The following is a 16862-nucleotide window of genomic DNA, read 5'->3' as shown; positions in this document are numbered from 1 at the left end:
CTTATGGAGAAAAAATATTTTCACTCAATTTATGATGAGGATGATTCTTTAAGAGTTCCTCCTAAACAAGTCCAAAAACTTTCAAATGAACTTGATAAAATAGGTAATTGGTTTCTTCAAGAATACCATAATCAAGATTATATTCAAGCTATAGAGGCTCTTAAGAATGTTCTTCATGAGAGTGACCAAGGTGTAAAATCTACTGTGTGGTAATACTCATGTTATGCATTCCAATGTTAAACCTTTAACTCAATAAGCTCAAGATTTAGATTTTTTTCCTCCTATCACTAGTGTCAAACCTTCTTCTATTCCTCTTCCTAATGTTCCTATTTATACTCCTTTCATGACAATGATGATTCCCTCTATTCCTATGAGTGTTCCTCCTATGTCCCTTCCTACATCACAACCTTCTTATCATACAGTTCCTTTTAGTTATTCTACTCCTCTACCAACTATAGTTCCTACTGTTCCTCCAATTGTGTCTTCCATTCCTATAGCTTCTTAAAATTTACCTAGTGTATCTAATGCTGCTATTCCTCCTATTTCTTCTCATGATTGTACAATTATTAGTTTGGCTCAAATTATGTCATCTTTACCAAAATAAATTGCATTCTTGACTCAAAACAAGTTTAGTATCTCTACCTGTGGTATGGGAAGTCCTTTGTCTTAGGATATTATTTGTACTCCCATTCCTCAGCAAGCGAAAATGCCACATATTGAGAATTATAATGGTAAGGGAGATCCTGTTCATCATGTTAAAACATTTCAAATCCTTTGTAGTGATTATGCTCATGATCATACAATTTTAGCGAAGTTATTTTCTCAAACTTTTTGTGGCAAGGCCTCACAATAATTTTGTTCTTTGAATCCTTATTCTATTCATTCATTTCCTCAAATTGCCAATTTTTTTATTGAAAATTTTCAAAACAACATTGAACAACAAGTCTCTTTGGCTGATTTGATGCATTGTAACAAAATTCTAAGGAAAAATTGATTGAATTTATTGGTAGATTTAACCATTTGCATGCTTGGATTTCCCATCCTATTCCTGATATTGATATTCAATGTATGTTTATTTTAAATTTGCAAAAGGATATTAGAGATAAGATTATACTTACTAAATTTACTTGTTTTCAACAACTTTGTGTAGTTCTTCATCATTATCAAGTACAAGTGAGTCAATTTGAGAGAACCACTCCAATGGCTCATGTTCCTATTCATAAAAGTGATGTTGCTCCCAATCCAAATAAAGTTCAAAAATTCAACAACTATGTCAAGATAAATAAACATGAAAATGTAGTTGTTGATCAAGTTGTTGTTCCCACTTATGCATCCACTACTTTTCAATTGAATCATACATTTAATCCTCTCTCTAAGTATTTACATTCTATTATAAATATGTTGTTAACTACTAATGTGATTACTTTACCTCCTATTCATCCTCTTTCACCTGCTACAATGGAAGCTAAATCTTTTGATCCGAAAGCTTTTTGTCAATCTCATCAGCAGAATGGTCATGATACTGCAAAATTTTATTCTTTAAAACATAAGGTGCAGGATTTAATTGATTCTAATTCTTTATGTGTCGATAAATTTGATGGTAGTAGGAATAATTTTGTTTCTCCTCCTAATAAAAATTTGCAAATCTATACAAATCCTTTACCTACACATGATACTAATACTATTTCTCAACCATCTTCTATGGATATTATGTATGATTAGAAGATGGATGATCTTAATCATGTGGTTAATCAAGTGGAGCATGTGGTTCAATTTTTATCTCCACCTCAATCTCAACCTCCACTTCAATCTGAAGTTTTAGCTCCACCTCAACTAAAACCTAAGGCTAAATTGAAGTCTCAATCCAAATCTTGACAATAACCTAAGAAAAAATGACCTTAGGAACTTTTGATTACCTTTGATTGTCCCCTTTATATTTATGCTAAGATTTTTGAGAGACCTACTCATGGTTGTTTTGTTGATCCTACCTTAGTTAAGGTTATTACAAAAGAAAATCTTTTTTTGAAAAGTTTGCAATGTAATTTTTATGATAAATTGGATGTGTGGATTCAATCTTGTAATGGTTTTCTTTATCCATCATTTGGTTCTATTAATTTACTGGTTGAACTTTGTGGAAAGATTGTGAACACCACCTTTGTTGTTGTTCCTACTTCTGATCATTTTCAAGTTAAGTTTGGCTTACCATGGTTAAATTCAATACATGTTGTTTCTTCACCTATTCACAAATGTCTTAAATTTTTTTATGATGATGAAGTGAAAATAGTTAATCATAGCTTATATCATACTTCTAGGCCTAGGGATGCTGCTACCATTGACTTATTTTGGCCTTCATTATGTAATTCATGTCTTACTTGATCTGATCATCTTTTCCATTCATATGAAGTCTATAAAAAGTAGAATATTCTTGAGTTAAGCTTACGTCTTAAGGATCTAAACTATGGTATTTTCCCTCCACCTTCAATACCTCCTTTATCTATGGCTTCTAAAACTATTAATCAAGCTTCTTGTATTTCTTGTTAGTCTCCTATTAATCCTATAAATCTTCCTATAGAATCTATGAAGGATATTATAATTGTTCCTCCTAGTTCTCAACAAATTTCAAGTAAGAAAAACATAATCAATTTTCTCAAAATCATCGTAAAAAGCATTGTGCTTAAGTTAAAGCTCATAATTTTGTTCTTCAAAAATCTTTATCTTCTTTGGATACAACTATGCATGATGTGTTAGAAGACATTGTTACTAATAATGATATTTAGTTACCTAATTCTAATGATTCTATTCATATCTTAGATCCTATTTTGGTTAATATTGATGAAGAAGATACTATTGATGATATTGATGATCACTATGAAACTATTGATATTGACATTGATTTACCTAATATGCTTTCCTCACAATTGACACTTACACTTGGTACTAAACATTGTGATTCTCAAGAGGATCTTTGTTTAGAACTAGCTATCATTCCCATTGTGTTGGATATAGTCCCTCTTGCGAGTTACCCACCTTCCCTAAATGATAAAAAATGAGATTGGGAAAGTAGGAAACACGCTTGACAAGCTTGTCTTTCATGGTAGTCATTGTTGCATTTTTGACTATTGTATTGGATTTCTCCCATGATATGTTTCATAAATGTTGTTAGATTCTTTTATAGATCTTTGTTGCTCTATTGGTGCAAGGTGATAAAAGAATTGAACCTATTGTATTATTCATCTATTTGTATATCTATTCTTCCATATGTTGTTTCATGTTATGTTTTACTTGTGTTATTGTTCATACATGTTTCCTTATGTAATTTTCTTGGATCTGTGACTTTGTAGCACTGATTCTTTTTTGTCTCTAGGTCATGGTCTAAAAAGATTCTTCTTTTTATTTCTTATGTGATCTTTCCTCCTTGGTGATTGTAGTTCTACTTTTTTTAGGGAATGATGTCAATTCATTTGCAATAATATCATATATATATAATCTTATGATCATATTGACACCATAGTAGGTAGATCCCTTCTGTGTTCTTTGTATCTTTATGTATTATTTCTCTTGAGTTTTCTTTTTTTGGGGGCATCTCATAGTGGAAACGTAATTAATGGAGTTGTTATGTTTCTATCAAAATTATTTCTCCTGTTAAAGTGTTAGCAATTACTTTAACATGGGGGCATATGCTCTGCTCACTTATTGTGCACACACACACTTTCCAATACATATATATTATTTTTCAAGATAACTTTTCTCCCTTTTTGGATTAGTGACTAATCCTTAAAGCATAGATTTATATTTTAGGATCTCTTGATCCCTCCAATTTCAAATATTTTTGATCCCTTAAGATCAAAGGTGTCCATAAGATTGGATCTCTTTTGATCTTTTAGTTTTACTCTTATAGAATAGAATATTCTTAAGAGTGAATCCTTGATGGTTTGACTAGTGAGTAGCCACATTCACTAGGCAGTTCAATTCTACCTTTCTAGTTGTGCAGTTTCCTTGTGTGGTTCACAATGGGAGATAAGTTCTCATTGGGAAAGATAATCAAACTCTTTCTCTTTTTCCCCTTTTTCTAGAGATGTCTCTCTTATTTTGATCTTGGAGTTGAAAAAAACTTAAGCCTTTAGGGGCTTGAGGATTTCTTTGTCCCTTTTATTTTAATAAGATTATCTTTTCGTTACAATCTACTTTACCAAGAGTTTGCATCAAGTCCATACTCTTGCTAAAGTGGAGTCTTAATGTATTTTCTTAAAATGGAAGCACTTCCATGTTTAGAGCACTTAGTCCTTTTAGTAAGTGGTCTAGGGTCATGTTAAGCACCTTGAATGAGTCTTTGCATGGATCTGATTATTTTCCCCAGTTCTACCTCTCTATCTCTATTTCCAACTATTATTGATAAGCTGCTAAAGCTAAGGATTTTGGCCTCTAGGTCGAGGATGACCTTCTGGGTCCAGGTCAACCTCAACCCTAACCTAGGGTAGGGTCAACCTTGTCCATGACCCTAGGTCATATTTTTAATTTTTGGGAATTTTAGGATCTCGAGCTTCGAAAAGTTTCTTTACCCACTTCTGGGTTGGCTATTTTGGATTTTAGAATGGTAGACTTTTAAATTAATTTTAATCTAGGTCTATTCCTAGGGCTTAAGGTTAAATGGGATTTAATGCACCTATGCTAGCCTTATCTAGGATTTAGTTCCCTAGAGCTCTATATAAGGAAGCCTTCTTTGCTCATTTTGGACATCCACTTTCTATGAGCAATAATTTACTTTTCATCCACACATATGTACAAGCTATGTACAATCTACCTAAAATCAAGGAAGTGAAGTGAAGTTCTATTACCTATCTAGCATTCAAGCATTCAAGTGTTCAAGAATCCAATTCATCAAGGAGATCCATTGTTAGCCATTAAAAGATTTAATCTCTATGGAGCCCTCTTTTTGAAGATTTCTCCATCCATATTCATTCAAGCCTTTTCCTATGCAAAGATACATTCAATATTGGTGTTGAATATCTAATGCTATTGGTTTGAGACATTCTACATAAATTTCTACATACATTTGGAGCATTTGTACTTGTGGATTCAAGGATTCAAATCCTCCACAAGGATTTTGATATAAGCAAGGTGAATTGTTTCATTTACTTTTTTTATTTATATTAAAATTCAATTAAATTTCAAAATTAATTCCAAAGTAGGGTTTGACTAAGGAAAACCCCCCATCCAACAAACCAACCATTTTTCTTGCAAATATAGGTGTGGTACAACAAATTGGAGAGTAGATTTGGATACCCTTTTCGTCAAACTTGTGAGATCTTCAAACATAAATTTCCTCAGAGTAGCCAAGGTCAACCTCCCCAGGGTAAGATTGTGCCCCGCTAATAGGGTCAAGGTCAACCTCCCTTCAAATATACAAAATATTTCTAGTTTTTCTCTATCTCGACATTTTGAGTCTAGAACAAGTTGTAGATTTTCCAGAAACTACATACAAACATTAGAAATCAACATTTTCCAAATTCAAGGTTAGTATTTGCCTTTTATCTATTTCAAGATTTAAGCACATACTCCCCCTACAATAAAAATATTATATAACCTCCTTTCTCCCTATTTTCCATCACGTGATCCATTTTGATAAATCTCTCATGCTTAATCAATTTGGATCATCACATTAAAAATTAGGGTTAAGAGGGGAAACCTTATTTTCTTCCTATTCAAGTGGTATCAAACACATAATATTGTGGCTTTGGTGATATATTCTACTAAATTACATGGATCTTCAAAGAGGGTTACCAATATAGAGTTAGCTAAGCAGGTAGATAAGTAGAAGAAGCTCATGGAGGAGAAAATTGGGCTTCTTGATGAGGCCATAGAAGAGATGAAATACAAGTTGAAAGAAATGGAAGATGCATCCCTAGCAAGGGAAGATGAAGACACCAGTAAAGGAAAAGAGAAGGTGGACTTGGAGGATGAAATACTTGAACCTAATCCTCAATTTAGTAAGAAAGAATCATTCCTCAAAACTCTGAAGGCATTTCAGAGAAAGAGTCTTGAGAGTGCTTCTTTGTTCCAAGGAAACATGTATGTAGAAGTGGTCCTAGAATGGATTGAAATCATTGAGACCTACTTTGAATGTGAAGGGACAATAGAGGCTTAGAAATTAAGTTTTGCAAAGTAAAGATTGAAGAGACAAGAACTGACTCAGTAGAAGTTTGTGTAAGAAGATAGAGAAACTAAAGGGGAGAAACCAATAGTTAACTGGAAGGCTATGATATAGCCAAGACAAGGGAGACCTACTTGCTAGAAGATTATGAGATTCAAATTCAAAAGTAGTGACAAAATCTAAAGTAGAAGGGTCTTGATGTAGCTACCTACACTGAAGAATTCCAAAAACTTTCTCTAAGATCGAGGGTGCAAGAGGCAAAGAGTATCAAGGTGGCAAGGTAATTAAATAGCCTTAAATGGTCTATCCAAGATGAGATGTAGTTGTTCAGTCTCAAAAAATTGAAAATTTGTTTCCAAATGTGTATGAAGTAGGAAAACAAATTGAGGAAGAAAGGTAACTCAAGATCCAAAGGCAAAGGAAGAGGTAAAAATTCTAGGGGTAACTCAAGAGGAGACACTAGTGGTAGAACCAATGATCAAAGAGGCTATGGAGAATCCAAGCGGACTAAACAATCTAGTGAGACTAGTAAAAGGGGTGGCTCTAGTAGATGAAGAGGATCTAATAATGGTAGCAGAGGTAGATATGGGAGTTGTAGGAGAGGCTGACACTTTAGTAACACAAATGTTACCACTATGGCAAGTTAGGGAATCCTACCTATAGATGTTCAAAGAAGGCATCAAAATCTTATGGAGAGAAGAAGGTCACTTATGTCCAAGAGGAAGATAATCATAAAATAGGGGAAGTGGATCTTGATTTATAGAGAAGGGTGAGAACCTCATGCTGAGGAGATTCTTGGTCAAAGAGCCAATAAAGGAGGAATCCAAATAGAAGAGAGCAATTTTTAGAACCATATGACAAGTAGTTGGAAAAGTATGCAAGATAATCATAAATTTAGGGTCTATGAATAATGTGATGTCAGAGAAGGTAGTACAAAATGTTTGAACAAGGAACCTAATATTAGTAAATGAACAAGTATGGATAGACATCACTATTGGGAAGTATTGAGATAAGATACTATGTGATGTGCTACCTATGGATTCTTTCCATTTTCTATTAGGGAGGCCTTGACAGTATGACAAAGAGGAAGTGCATCAAGGGAAGGAAATCAAGTAATCCTTCAAGAAGGATGGAGTCACTGAAAGAATCTAGTCATTGGTGGAAGAAGATAAGGTAGAGAAGGCTAATGCTAAGATGTTGCTAATGAGTAGAAAAGAATTACTCAAGGACATGAAGGAAGGTGAAGGAGTAGGATATTCCATCATGGTAAAGCCAAAGGAGGAGAAGACATTAGTACCACCTATACTCGTAGATTTGCAAGACCTATTTGATTAGTTCAATGATATTATTTGTGATGGAGCACCACAAAATTACCCCCAAAAAGAGACATAAGTCATCAATTTGACTTCATACCAGGTGCACCATTGCCTAACAAGGCTTCCTACAAGATGACACTAGAACAAAACAAGGACATAGAATGAAAAGTCCAAGAGGTGCTTGATTAGGGGCTAATTAGGATGAGCATCAGTTCATCAATAGTAGCAGTTATCCTAGCACCTAAAAAAGGAGGTAAGTGGAGGATGTGTACTGATTCTTCAACAATCAATAGAATCACAATTAGGTATAGATTTCCAAATCCTTGAATAGAGAACCTAATAGACTATCTTGGTGGAGCTAGGTACTTTTCTAAAATTGATCTCAAGAGTGGCTATTATCAAACTAGGATGAAGGAGGGTGATGAATGGAAGTCTACATTTAAGACTATTAAGGTTTCTATGAGTGGTTGGTAATGCCATTTGGCCTTACCAATGCATTAAGTACCTTATTGAGAGTCATGAATGAAGTCTTGAAGGACTATATAATGGTTTTTGATGTTATGTACCTATATGACATCCTCATCTTCAACAAGACATATGAAGAACATATGAAACACCTAGAAATGATGTTGAGGAAGCTTCAAGAGGAGAAGTTGACAGTGAACCTTGAGAAGAGTGAGTACATGAAAGAAAAACTTAAGAAGAAATCTTAAGTTGGCATACTCCTAAATCTACTACTAAGGTTAGAAGTTTTCATGGCCTAGCATAGTTCTATAGGAAGTTTGTGAGAAGGTTTAGTGAAATTTGTGCACCCATCAATGACACCATTAATAGACACATGAAGGCAAGTTCATGTGGACCAAGGTTGTAGATGAAAGTTTTGAAAGGTTGAAGAAGGAGGTGGAAACCCAACCAATATTGGTTTGTTTTAGTTTTGAGAAGCCATTTGTGGTATAGTGTGATGCTAGCAACATAGTAGTTGGGACAGTCTTAAACCAAGAGGGATGGCCTATGGAATTTTTTAGTGAGAGGCTCAATGAAGCCAAAACAAGATATTCAACATATGACTTGGAGCTCTTTGCACTTGGTCAAGCCCTTTAGAAGTGGATGCATTACCTATTTCGTAAGGAGTTTGTTGTTATTATTGACAACCAAGCACTAAGTTACACCAATTTTGAGGAGAAGCTTAGTTTAAGGTGCATCAAATGGATGGATTTCTTATAGTCCTACACCTTAAATATCAAACACAAGAAGGGCACCAATAACAAGGTGACAAATTCTTTGAGTAGGAGGTTATTGACAATTAAAAAGGAGAAGTTGTAGAGAATAGGACTAGATGGATTCAAGGACATGTATGAGGAGGATACTAATTTTTTGGAGGCCTACAAGGTATGTAATAACATTGAAAATCATTTCCACAGTGACTTTTCTGAATACACATTGCAAAGTGGGTTATTATTTAAGGGTCAACAGTTGTGCATCCCAAGGGGATCAATTAGGGAACATCTCATACAAGAGAAGTATAATGGAAGCATGAGTAGAAAGTTTGGTCTTAACAAGACTCTACAACTAGTGGAAAGGTTTTATTACTAGCCCATGCTGCAAAGGGATGTAAGAAGGTATGTGGATCAAGGTTGTATATGTTAGAAGGAAAAGGGAACTTCATCCAATGTAGGACTTTACCAACCTCTACCCATTACTAATAGGCCTTGGGAATGCATCAACATGGATTTCATAGTATGATTACCAAGTAATAAGATAGGGTTAGAAATTTTTCTTTTCGTGGTAGGGATTGTAGACACTAAAAAATGGTTTGTGTCTATGATTTGATCAAAATGAAGCTCCATTTGACATATAGTACACTCTTTGAAAGAAAAAGTCTTCTCTTCATTCTAACTAGTTCTTATCTAATCTCTTAGGTATTCTTTCATTCATATCTTCATTCACCACCATTGTCATGTGTTCTGATACACCAAATCATCTTCATCTTGCTTCCTACATTCATACATCATCCCACATTGTCTGTCAACCTTCTAGGCCTTTCCACCTAGTCCAACCTTAGTCTGACCTTTTTTTGAATTTTTTTGACCAAATGTGACCATTTTTGACTGATTTAACTCATGTTTTTACATCTTTCCACCATTTTGGGCACTCATACAAAGTTTCAGGTCATTTTGAGTCTAGTCAGGTTGTTTTTGGCCCCCAAAACCTTCTAGGGCACATTTTGGGCTTTCTGAGCACACTTGGGCTTCCCAAGTGCATCATGGGTGCACTTGGTACTACCATGGTGCACCTGGGGTAGTAGGATGCCCAAAACTGCTCTCGAAGCCCCTATCTTGCACTCTGGAGGCCATAACTTTTGCAGTTTAACTTTGATTTACAAACTGTCAATTGCATTAGATTTGTATCTTCATTTTGAAAAAATTGAGCTATTATTTGCATTATTTGATAACTATCTTGAGTGGTAACCCTTGAAAATACTCTTGGGCCCTTGAATCTACATCACTTCTTCATACTAATTCATCCCATTTTCTCATTCCATTAACTCTAATTTTTTGGCCACTCTAATTGTATCTCAACAATGTCTCTCATCATTCATATCCTTTTTAACATTAATTTCACATCATTTTGGAACCATTTCAACATCATGAAGAATCATATCAAATCAACTCACAACCATTTCAAATCAACTCAAAATTATATCAAATCAACCCAGAATCACCCCAAATCAACTCAAAATCATGTAAAATCAGTCTAAATCATCATGAAACATATCAAAATCCAAAATCAATCATCATTTGTCTAATCCTAAGAATTTTTGTGGCTTTTAGTGCCTTGGAAACTTATCAATGTATCAAATCTTATCAATCTCACCTTAGGATTGTCACAGCTCTACATGCTAGGTCAAACTATTATTCACATCATTCAATCTTTGACATTGTTGAGTCTTCGAATGTCAAATCATGGAATTATCAACCATTTTTATAATATTGACTACGTCCGTCGATATTATTATGATCAACCATATAAATCAATTTTGATCTTGTAGCATTTACAACATCGATTAAATGTTACATATCTTTAGTTCATGTCATGTGTGCTTGGCATGTTATCAATTTTGATCAATCAATCAATTTGACAATGTATTTGGTCTACTTTTCATCATGCTATTTAATCTGTATCATCATCACATTTTCATCAAAGGATACTATTTCACTTATCTAATCAATTTGGCCAATCATTTACTAATTTTCTCTATAGGATTAAATAACCCATAATTTAATCCTGTCATTCTTGCTAATCATTCTTCCTAATTGTCATCCTCAATCAATTAATTAATTTTATTAATTAATTGAGTTATTCTTTCACAAACAATTGAAATTCATAATTTCCTAAGTCACATTTTCCACCATTAATTCCATTTTCACTAATTTCTATCTTTTGGAATAAAGGATTTTTAATTTAAATATTGTACAAAATATTGACATCATCATGAGACATGGGAGTGACACCTCATGGATTCTCCTTTGACACTTGGGTAAGATATTTCATAATCCAATATTCTTATTCTCTTACGCACATCCATATTTGGCTTCATTCATCATAGATTCTTGCCTTTAAGTGGGCTTGAGGTGTCATATGACATGTCATATATTCTCTTCCATCTTTAGCCAAGTTTGACTTCCAAGCATCACAGAATCCTACAATTGGCATCTTGTGTCATATGTGTCATGGATTCTCCAATGAATCTCTTGCCATGTTGCATATCCAAGGTGACAAATCCAATGCTCTCACCTTGTGTGCTGATTATAAAATGAGCATTCTTTCTCTCATTTCCGGTCCTAATTCTTGAGTCCTTGGGTCCCTAGTTTTCTTGTTTTTTTTGTCTCTTGCTCTCACATTCAAATCAAAACCTCTAGTATTATCATGGCATCACCATTATCATAGGATTTTGTTTCAATATTGTGTGCATTATAGGAAATTTTGAGCTACAACATTTGGAGAATAAATAAGAACATGAGAGCTACAAATGAAAGAGGGAGTTTCTAACCTTGTGTTGCTTTCTTTATTAGTTTGGCTTTCATGTTAGACTAGTGGGTGTTAGCATATGATTATTGAGTTTGAGATTTTCTCATAGTATGTTGGAAATTAGCCATTTTTTTGGTCCTACATTTTGGTGAACCTGACGTGAACATGCTAATATAACTTGGGTTTTCTTGTTTTGTGCTTGTAGTGCAAGGAAGGAGCTCACTTGGAGGGGTATAATGCTTATTCTCTCTTTTTTATCACACCTAGTCTAATTAGGGGGCCTAGTAATATGATCTTATGCTCTCATTTAGACATTCTATTAGCTTTCTATCCTAGGGTGCACTCTACTCTGTTAGGGCACACTTGGGACTCCTAGGAGGTAATTTTAGGAGTCTAGGAGCCACCAAAACTGCTTTATGCTATTCCTAATTCACCAAATATACTTAGAACTTACTAACTACACCCTTCTAGGCCCCAAAATATGTCATGGGCATAGTTTGCACTATCTAGACACACTTGGGAGTATAGGTTTCAAAATTTGCAATTTTTAGGTCTTATTTAGGCACCATTTCCCTACAACTTGCTTGTGACTTCCCAACTATGCCAAAAACTACCAAGTTCTCCCTACTAGGCCAAAACTATGTCATGGGTTCATTCCACACTATTTGAACATACTTGGGGGTGTTCTAAGCCATTTTGGCCTTCTGGGGTGTAGCTTGCTCTGTCAGAGCACACCTAGTTCACAAAAAACACACACATAACAGAGAATCTGCATCTACAATTTCTATCACTCTCTAGGAAATAGGTTAGATGGTTTTTTGTTACTGATGGTCTATTTGTTCATGTGGCAATTGTTGGATGAAGAAATCATCATGAAAAACTAGTAATGTTTGTTTGCAGAATGTTTTCAAAGACCATTGTGAGTTTGTCAAAATCATGTGTGTGGATTTCCTAGATTAGATAACACTTCCTTTGGTGCTTAAAATAAACTTTTTCTTTTCTACTTGGCATGTCTATGGTTTTTAAATCCCTATGAGTTGCATGGACATATCCTCTCCCCTCGCCATTCGTGGATCTTGGGTGTAAGAGAAATAAGTGCAAATTTTATAGGAGGTCTGCCTTAGATCAAGATACTCGATATTGGGTATGCCAGGGGATGACCTTAGAGTGGTAATGGTCCAAAAGCTAGGTCAACATTCTAGCCACTATATAAAACTTAATTATGGTGGAAGTTGTGTGGGCAGTATTGCTGAATGATAGTTCTCCTCCAGTACCCTTGTGTTGTGTCAAACCCTAGTTCTTGAGGCTGGGAGACCTTCTGAGGAAGTTTATCATTCACTTGCTGAATGAAATTCCCTTACTAAATACCATGTTTTAATGGCCATAATATTTTTATCCACCAGCTCAAGAGGTCACCCATACCTGTGAAGACATCCTACATTCTCACAGTCCTTAGTAGAGGAAACAGTCCCTTGGGAAGTCATGCCCCTTGGGACGCAGATCTTGGTAGCCCCAAAAGTGAGTTCACTATAAGGGAGAGCATGTGGTGCCAAAATCCTAGGTTTTTCACTCTAGATAAGTGTGGCTGAACTTTGGTTCAACTAGAAATTTAGTGGATATAGTCCTAAAGCCTAGGTTGTGGTGTGACTGTTCACTTTTAACAATAGCTATTCTTGTCTTAATGTGTCTTGTGTGAGTGTAAAAAATTAATCAAAATAAAAGCCAATTTATAAATTTACACCTTGGAAATTGCAAAACTTTGTCAAAACTTTACAAACTTTGGTTCAACACATACAAATCTTGGAAAACATGGCAACTTGTGATCTTAAACATGCTTGGTAAAATATAGATTTCATCCTTGCATAAAATCCACTTGCATTCACCCTAGTATAGGCATCATACTTGCATCATATAGGTATCATCTTGCATCATTTAGCACTTAATATCCCTCATTTTCACATTGCATTCATTAGGGCTTAGTTTGCATCTTTTAGCCTTTGCATTTCAACCCCCAAAACTTGTATGTTGCATTGTCCATCTTGCATCTTTGCATACCCAACCATAATCTTTCCCAATTTAACCATCATTCTAGGTGTCATAAGCATCATTTTGAATATTCATTGTAGTCTTAACATTGTCCCCTATTTTTTAGCTCTCTGTCACATCAATCTGGAAAACATAGCACTTAGAATTGCCTTAGTTTTGGCCCAATTTACCAACTACACCTTGTAACAACCAACTATGCTGAAATTGGTCCCAACTACACCATAGGAATATTTGGTACTATTTGAGCACACTTGGTGGTCTGAGGACCCACTTTGGGATTCTAGATAACATTTTGTGGCTTCAAAAGTCTCCTTAGGTACCTGGATAAGTCCCCTTGTCTTAGCATGCCCTAATTTGCATTCTGCATCTCCTAGTATTATTTCCTCCACTTATAACATCATTCCTTAGGTCATAACCCCTATTCTACACCTCCTAACCCATCATAACATCAACTCTAGCATCTTAGCCTCTTGGCATATCAATTTGGCAACCACACTACTCAGAATCAACAAACCTTTAACCCAGCTTCTCAACTATGCCTAGAAACTACCAACTGTGCCCAAATTGGCCCTAATTGCACCATAGGCATATATGGTACTATTAAAGTGTACTTGGTACTATAAAGGCACATTTGGGAACTTGCATGACTATTTTGAGCCTCTAAATTGCATTTAGGGACCCTAAAACTACATCTAGAAGCCTCTGTACATCTTCATTCTACATTTGACCCAAAACCACATCTTGCACCCAAAATCTCATTTTTTACCTTATGAACTTTTTATATCACATATCCACTCAGCATCACCACCATTTTGAGTCCCCTAAACATCATTTTGAACCCAAAAACCTTTGAACTTAGACAAAAATCTGAACAAAAGTATGGACCCTAGATTATTACGTTGTGTCAATAGATAATGGATCTTGACCATGGTCATTTTATCATTTTATGTTATCATTTTCTTTGGTCAAATTCTATCTATGTCAAGGTAGATTTGAATTTTTCATTTTTATCGTATCACTTTTTATCTTTTTTTGGTCAAGATCTAAATTCTATTGTAATAATGTCACACTCTTAGGTTAATACCTTTAAAAGATTTCACCTAAGTTTGAGAAACTTTTCATATACCTTTCTTATTAGCATAATCATATTCCTAGTGTCCCTAAATGTCATTTTGACTCACCTTAGTGGTATATCCCTCTCATCCTTCATTTTTCAAAACCTTACCATCATTTTCACTACCAAACCCTATCAAATTGTCCACCAACTAACTTGTCTTCTTGATTACTTATCCAAATTTTGCATAGCCTAAATGTCATTATCAACCCTAGGACACCATATCTTGCATAGTTCACCTTGCATACATCAACCCCTAGCATCATTTCCAAGTCCAAAATCTAACCCTAACCTTCATTTTTCATACTATAGGGTCATTTTCATCTCCTTTAGTCAATCTACAAAATGTCACTTTGCATTTGTAGTTGCATAGTTTCTCTAGGACATTTTCATCTTGCATGTCAAAACCCCATTTCATTTGGCATTTTCCTAGGTTTTATAACATCCTTAAACACCTAAAAATCCTAAAAACACTTATATCTTGCATACCCACTTCTTGATTATCAAGTTTTGACTTGTTTTACCAACTGCACACTTCAAGTGCATAGTTGGTAGTTTTAGAGTGCACTTGGTAGTTTCAAAGTGCACTTGGTAATCAAGGACTTCATTCTAGGTTCTAGAACCCTAATCTACACTTCCACACCTTGTATTACATCCCAAAACCTTAGAAAATACTCTAAAGCACTTAGAGCATTCAAATTTTGCATTTTAGGCACCCTAGCACCTCTATTTATCCATTGCATACCTCCTACTTACAAACTAGTTACCTTAAGGCCCCTAAGTGCACCAAGGGTGACTTGGTATTTTCTAAGAATAGTTGGTAGTTTAGGTGCACACTTGGGAAGTAGAGAGTCCATTAAGGCTTTCCTCCACTTCATCTACATCGTTAGATATCATGCCAACACTTACTAGGACACAATCAGCTCAAAGGCTTGAAGAACTTTATCAACCCTTGTTTTCTGAGGCACCACCACAACCAAAACCTTGTCCAAGATAGAAGAAGAGCAAGAAAACCCAACAAAATTTTGACGATGACCAAATTGAGACATCACAATTGCTACTTGCAAACCCCTTGAACATGTATCCACAAGATCACCATAACTAATTGATGATGTAATAAAATCTAAACAATACTCCTACCATGAGGTTTCCTTCAAGTACTTCCCCTACACATGGGATGGCTCAATGGCATTCTGATTTTGAACCTATATTTGTGCTGATACCACCCAAAGGTGGAAGTGTACCAACGGTAGAGTTGTAAAACTAGTGCTTAAGGGAATATAACGAATAATCAAAACATTCAAAACAATAGATTTAACTCACATATATGATTAGACAAAAGAGAATTAATATACTAAAGTAGCCTAAGAATGTGCAAACCTCTTAAACCAACCAACCTTCCCTTTTATGTGTAGATGTGATGTGTGCTCAATATTTAATCGAAGATATGATTCAAAATGGATTTGTGGATGGATTTTTCTATTATGATGGTATTTTGATAGTTCTTAGTCTCTCAAAATAGCATTATAACATTAGCATAGAAGTGGATGATATTTGTGAAGGTAGATGGTTTCATTTATAGGCCAAGGGGTAGTGAGATGGAGGGTTAGGATGCAAGGAAGGGGAATTGGTTAAAGAGGGCGAGGATGCAAGGAGAAGAGAGCACATGGATTGTACTTCTTCAGAGCTCTAGCCTTGTGACAAGTGTCACAAAGGGATTGGATAGGGAAGATGGTCAAGATAGGTGGTTAGAGGGAGTTATGAGGGAAGAAAAGAGAGGATGAGTGTGGAAAATAGGTGTAAAAAGTCTTTAAAGAGCCTTTAATAGGAATGCAAGACTTTAAGGGTGGAACTTTGACTTTGGCTTGGTTTAAGACTTTCTTAACCCTTGGTTAAAGTTGTGCACATGTTTAAGGAAGGGATTAGGGTTAGGTTAGGATGAGATTAAGAGGAAAGTGGTTTGGGTAGGTCAAGTCTTTATTTGAATAAATTAAAAGAGGATGTTAAGTCTTTGTTTGAATATTAAAATGGAGGATAAAGTCTTTGTTTGAATATTAAAATGGTTGGTGGGTGGAAGTTGTGAATTTAAAATGGGGGATGAAGTCTTTGTTTTGAATATTAAAATGGGAGGTGGGTGGAAGTCTTGAATTTGGCTTAGGTTAGGAATTCTTAATCTAGGATTAAGGTTGTGCGCATGGTTAGAGTG

Source organism: Cupressus sempervirens, chromosome 10 (genome assembly GCF_028749045.1).
Source record: "Cupressus sempervirens isolate cs-2001-9-10 chromosome 10, ASM2874904v1, whole genome shotgun sequence".
In the NCBI taxonomy this organism is placed as follows: domain Eukaryota; kingdom Viridiplantae; phylum Streptophyta; class Pinopsida; order Cupressales; family Cupressaceae; genus Cupressus; species Cupressus sempervirens.
The sequence above is the reverse complement of the archived record's forward strand: the minus strand, read 5'-3'. Positions refer to the sequence as shown.